Source organism: Hyla sarda, chromosome 4, assembly GCF_029499605.1.
Source record: "Hyla sarda isolate aHylSar1 chromosome 4, aHylSar1.hap1, whole genome shotgun sequence".
In the NCBI taxonomy this organism is placed as follows: domain Eukaryota; kingdom Metazoa; phylum Chordata; class Amphibia; order Anura; family Hylidae; genus Hyla; species Hyla sarda.
In genome coordinates, this window is record NC_079192.1 from 54,916,366 (window position 1) to 54,923,259 (window position 6,894).

The window sequence follows — 6,894 nt, forward strand, 5'->3', positions numbered from 1 at the left end:
CACGTCATCTTCCACACAAGCCCAGAGGATCCACCACCTGCCGTGTCCCATTACACACTGGCTGCAAGAGGAGAACTCCATCTGCCTGGGTAAACAATCGTACCCCCTGCCAGGCAAAAGATTCCGCTCCTGTCAAGAACCTCCTAAATGCCACGATCGCTGCATTTAAAGGGGTACTCTGCAGATAGACATGTTATCCCATATTTAAAGGATAGAGGATAACATGTCTGATCCCTGGGGACCCCCACGATCTGCCCCGGCACCCCAGTCATCTGATGCACGGAGTGAACTCCGCTCCGCACCGGATGACTGGCGATCACAGCCGCCACGCCCCCTCCATTCATGTCTATGGGGGAGGCATGACGGCTGTGTACTAGCTGTCACGCCCTCTGCCATAGACATAATTGAAGGGGGCGTGATATGTAAATGACTTCTATTAAAAAATCTTAATCCTTCCAGTACTTATTTGCTGCTGAATACTACAAAATAAATTATTTTCTTTTTGGAACACAGACCTCTCTGCTGACATCACGAGCACAGTGCTCTCTGCTAACATCTCTGTCCATTTTAAGAACTGTCCAAAGTAGGAGAAAATCCCCATAGCAAACATATGCTGCTCTGGACAGTTCCTAAAATGGACAGAGATGTCAGCAGAGAGGACTGTGCTTGTGATGTCAACAAAGAGCACTGTGTTCCAATAAGAAAATAATTTCCTCTGTAGTATTCAGCAGTTAATAAATCCTGGAAGGATTAAGATTTTTTTATATTTCATTTCGGCACTCCCATAAAAATTATTGGAGCGCGTGCCGTCTGACGGTACCAGCGGTTACTGGACCCCCCTCATGATCTCGAGAATGAGGATTCAAGTCTATGTTCACAACAAAGCGGCAGTCATGAATGTGGACCCTCCATTCCCTCCCTATAGGAGCTGTAGTACACGGTTCGGCTATCTTTAGGGACTCCAGAGAGAATGAATGGAGTGGTGTGCATGTCTTATGGTTACTCTGTTCTGACAAGAGACTCGACTCTTCGTGTTTGGGGCGAAGGGGGTCCTAGTAGTCAGACGCACCCGCGATCAGACATCCTCTATCCTGTGGATAAGGGTGACTTGTTATGTTGGAACAACTCATTAAATGGCATTTCAAAATAGTTGAACACACTTTATGGAAATCTTACACTAGGTTCATACATGTGTGTATTTTACGTAGTTCAGTCACAATGGATCCTATTAATTTCAAAGTAGATCATTTGCCATGAACTGTTTTGTAGTTGTGAAATAGTTTATATGTGGTGAGAAATACTCGTGACAGTATCATTCATATGAAGGAGCGGAGCGGAGGATGACGCTGTCCTAAGAAGTTAATGGAGATAATGAAATAGGGATCTGTGGCTGCCGCGTGCGGTAACACTGGTTACATAACAGGAAACCCTATAATGAGATAAATGGGTTATTCATTAAGGGATTACCAACCCCAGTGTCCTATTTATTACACCTCACACATGCCTGTTAACACAGGACACACTTCATTAAATAGGATAGGCCATTGATGTCAGATTGGTGAAGGTTTCACTGCTGGGAACCCCCCCCCCTCCCCCCCTCCCCCTTCAGTACACAGAACGATGGACCCATAGCCCCAGATCTGAATCATCTGTGATAATGCAACCTTACCGAATGGCTTCAGATGTTGTAGCCCAACTCAGGAACTAGTTCTCTTTTTTCATAGCCCAAGTATATGCTCTATAATCCAAGTTCATAAAAACATGTCAGATAAAAAGAGCTCAAAGATGCGGTCACCACAAGCCATTTTCAAAAGGGGATGGTTCCCTAAAGAAATTCTCCAATCCGATGGTCACCCTGTGCTGAAGCTTAGCTCCTGGCTCCTCCTGGGCTGCCACCCCACTGTCCACCAAGAAGCATAAGTTGCTGTTGACCTCCTCCAATGGGGAGCCGTCCTTGTAGGGGTGAGGAACCTAATGGTTTTTCCACCTAGGCATTCAGGAAGGACTTTCCGTAAGGGCACTGCAATCTGGTAAGATCCTGTCACAAACAAACCAGTGCCATTTCAGGGTCATCGTGGCCTTTTAAACTACCTAACCTCCATGACCTTGATCGAGAGGACTTGGGTCACCTTGGCCTAACTAACAGGCACCCAGAGTTTACACTACCCCCATGTATTGATGTACAGTGTCCCCCCCGACCTACGATGGCCCAGACATACAATAATTTCAAAATGCGATGGCCTCTCAGAGACCATCGCATGTTGAAGGCAGCATCAACATACAATGCTTTTGTATGTCGGGGCCATCGCATAAACGGCTATCCGGCAGACTGCTTCAGCTGCTGCCGGAGAGCCGTTTATGGTGCCCCGTGTGATGGTCTCTTACCTGTCCTCGGGGCTCTGGCGTGTCCTCTTCGGGATCCTCTGCATCGCCGGAGCTCTCCTTCGTCATCATCACATCGCCGTGCATGCCATCCCATCATCCAATAGGAGCGGCGTGCGTAGTGACGTGATGGCGACGACGGAGAGCGAGGATCCCGGGGAAGCAGAGACGTCCGGAGCGTCGGAGACACCCCGGGGATGTGGCGACAGCGATGGAGGGCGACATCCAGGGCAGCGGTGACGGTCCGGAGCGGCGGGGACAGGCGAGTACAACTTCCTATTCTTTCCATTGCACGGATCCCTCAACATACGATGGTTTCAACAAACGATGGTTCATTTGCAACGGATTGTACTTATGCCCAAACCCCCCTCCAGGGTCTGGAATGGGCGACCCTCTATTAACAAGTGGCACCCAATTTAAATAATTGAAAATTGATTTTGTAAGGCGGTGTTCACACATTCAGGTTTTTAATTGCAATTATTGAATACAAAGCCAGGAATTAATCTAAAGAAAAGAGAAGTCTCAGTCTTTCCTTTGTATGTGTTCTTCATTTGTGATCTGTTCCTGGGTTTGTATTCAATAAGTGCAAATAAAAACCTGAATATACGCTAAGGTCATGTTTGGGCCATAAAAAGGTGATTTACTGCTCAAAAATAAAATGTGCTAAATTGCCAGTTTTTTTCCCTATTTTTTAAATATATTTATTTACAATCCTTTTTTTCTTTTTTACTATTGAGTTCTGATGCACTCAATAGTAAAATGGCTGTTAGCGCGCACCCCCATTCATTTTATGGCCGTCATTCTTATGGGCGTAAAATGAATTGACACACTCTTTTATCCGTGGATTATAGCAGAAAAACAGATGTTTTTTTTAAACTGGTATTTCCAGCTATTTAAAAAGACAGCCATTTCAAAAGCTTGAAAACAACCATTTTTACCAGCAATTTTGGTCATTTGGACATTTTTTTTACAACTGAAAATCTTGTATATATGTGGCCTGAACCAGACAACATTGATCCATTTATATTAAAAATACTTTTTTTTGCTTGATCAGATTATATTAAAGGGGTTATCCAGGTAAAAAGTTTGTTATATATATCAACTGGCTCCTGAAAGTTAAACAGATTTGTAAATTACTTCTATAAAAAAAATCTTAATCCTTTCAGTACTTATGAGCTTCTGAAGTTGAGTTGTTCTTTTCTGTCTAAGTATTAGACAGAAAAGAACATATTATTACTGTATGAACGGCTGTCTCATTGGGTCTTGTCACCAACAATTCTGTTTACCAGTTTAACCCCTTAAGGACCCAGCCATTTTACACCTTAGGACCCGGCCATTTTTTGAACATCTGACCACTGTCACTTTAAACATTAATAACTCTGGAATGCTTTTAGTTGTCATTCTGATTCCGAGACTGTTTTTTCGTGACATATTCTACTTTAACATAGTGGTAAAATTTTGTGGTAACTTGCATCCTTTCTTGGTGAAAAATCCCAAAATTTGATGAAAAATTTGAAAATTTTGCATTTTTCTAACTTTGAAGCTCTCTGCTTGTAAGGAAAATGGATATTCCCCCCCAAAAATTTTTTATTCACATATACAATATGTCCACTTTATGTTTGCATCATAAAATTTATGCATTTTTACTTTTGGAAGACACCAGAGGGCTTCAAAGTTCGGCAGCAATTTTCCAATTTTTCGCAAAATTTCCAAAATTACAATTTTTCAGGGACCAGTTCAGGTTTGCAGTGGATTTGAAGGGTCTTCATCTTAGAAATACCCCACAAATGACCCCATTATAAAAACTGCACCCCCCAAAGTATTCAAAATTACATTCAGTCAGCATTTTAACCCTTTAGGTGTTTCACAGGAATAGCAGCAAAGTGAAGGAGAAAATTCACAATCTTCATTTTTTACACTCGCATGTTCTTGTAGACCAAATTTTTGAATTTTTACAAGGGGTAAAAGGAGAAAATGGATTGCTATTTTTGTAGCCCAATTTCTCTCGAGTAAGCACATACCTCATATGTCTATGTAAAGTGTTCGGCGGGCGCAGTAGAGGGCTCAGAAGCGAAGGAGCGACAAGGGGATTTTGGAGAGTACGTTTTTCTGAAATGGTTTTTGGGGGGCTTGTTGCATTTAGGAAGCCCCTATGGTGCCAGAACAGCAAAACCCCCCCACATGGCATACCATTTTGGAAACTAGACCCCTTGAGGAACGTAACAAGGAATAAAGTGATCCTTAATACCCCACAGGTGTTTCACGACTTTTGCATATGAAAAAAAATATATAATTTTTTTCACTAAAATGTGTGTTTCCCCCCAAATTTCACATTTTTGCAAGGGTTAATAGCAGAAAATACCCCCAAAATTTGTAACCCCATCTCTTCTGAGTATGGAGGTACCCCATAAATTGACCTGAAGTGCACTACGGGCGAACTACAATGCTCAGAAGAGAAGGAGTCATATTTGGCTTTTTGAGAGCAAATTTTGCTCGGGGGCATGTCGCATTTAGGAAGCCCCTATGGTGCCAGGACAGCAAAATAACCCCCACATGGCATACCATTTTGGAAACGAGACCCCTTGAAGAACGTAACAAGGGGTACAGTGAGCATTTACCCCCCACTGGTGTCTGTCAGATCTTTGGAATAGTGGGCTGTACAAAATGTTTTATTTGCACAGCCCACTGTTCCAAAGCTCTGTCAGACACCAGTGGGGTGTAAATTCTCACTGCACCCCTCATTACATTCCGTGAGGGGTGTAGTTTCCAAAATGGGGTCACATGTGTTTTTTTTTTTTTTTTGCGTTTGTCAAAACCGCTGTAACAATCAGCCACCCCTGTGCAAATCACCTCAAATGTACATGGTGCACTCTCCCTTCTTGGCCTTGTTGTGCGCCCCCAGAGCACTTTGCGCCCACATATGGGGTATCTCCGTAGTCGGCAGAAATTGCATTACAAATTTTGGGGGGCTTTTTTCCCTTTTACCTCTTGTCAAAATGAAAAGTATAGGGCAACACCAGCATGTTAGTGTAAAAAATTAATTTTTTTTACACTAACATGCTGGTGTAGACCCCAACTTCACCTTTTCATAAGGGGTGAAAGGAGAAAAAGCCCCCCAAAATTTGTTAGGCAATTTCTCCCGAGTACGGCGATACCCCATATGTGGCCCTAAACTGTTGCCTTGAAATACGACAGGGCTCCAAAGTGAGAGCGCCATGCGCATTTGAGGCCTGAATTAGGGATTTGCATAGGGGTGGACATAGGGGTATTCTACGCCAGTGATTACCAAACAGGGTGCCTCCAGCTGTTGCAAAACTCCCAGCATGCTTGGACAGTCAACGGCTGTCCGGCAATACTGGGAGTTGTTGTTTTGCAACAGCTGGAGGCTCCATTTTGGAAACAGTGGCGTACCAGACGTTTTTCATTTTTATTGGGGAGGGGAGGGGGGGCTGTGTAGGGGTATGTGTATGTGTAGTGTTTTTTTACTTTTCATTTTATTTTGTGTTAGTGTATTGTAGTGCAGTGTTTATAGGGTAAAGTCACACGGGCGGGGGATTACAGCGAGTTTCCCGCTGCGAGATTGAGCTGCCGCGCAAAATTTGCTGCATCGCAAACTTGCAGCCTGATAATCACTGTAAGCCCCCTGCCCAGGTGAATGTACCCTGTACATTCACAGGGGGGGGGGGGGGACCTCCAGCTGTTGCAAAACTACAACTCCCAGCATGCACAGTTTATCAGTGCATGCTGGTAGTTATAGTTTTGCAGCAGCTGGAGGCACACGGGTTGGGAAACACTGAGTTAGGAAACAGACAATGCTTCCCAACCAGTGTGCCTCCAGTTGTTGCAAAACCACAACTCCCAAACATTCTCAGGCATGCTGGGAGTAGTAGTTCGGCAACATCTTTAGAGCCAGAACCAGCATGCTTGGAGTTGTAGTTTTGCAACATCTGGAGGACTACAGTTTGCAGACCACTAATACAGTGGCTCCCAATCTGTGCCCTTCCAGATGTTGCAAAACTACAACTCCCAGTATGTCAAAACTGTCCAGGCATGCTGGGAGTTGTAGTTCTGTAACATCTGGCCCTTCAGATGTTGCAGAACTACAATTCCCAGCATGCCTGGACAGTAAGGGCATGCTGAGGATGTGTAGTTTTGCAACATCTGGAAGGGCACAGTGGTCCAAAAACTGTGGACCTCCAGATGTTGCAAAACTGCAACTCTCAGCATGCCCAGACGCCAAGGGCTGTCTGGGCATGCTGGGAGTTGTAGTATACAGGGTCCCATTACAGCAATGCATGTCACTTTACGGCGACGTGCATTGCTGTAAAGGGCCCGACCGCGGCTGAAGATCTACTCACCTGTCGTCGCCGCCGTCTTCATCGCCGGGATCCGGGTCTTCAGGGACGAGGTAAGTACCGGGGCCGGTCCCCAGCACTCCCCCGTCCCCCGCCGCGTCCTCCGGTCTTCCTTCCGTCCTCTCCGGACTTCCAAGGGCCGGGCAGGGCGGGAGGA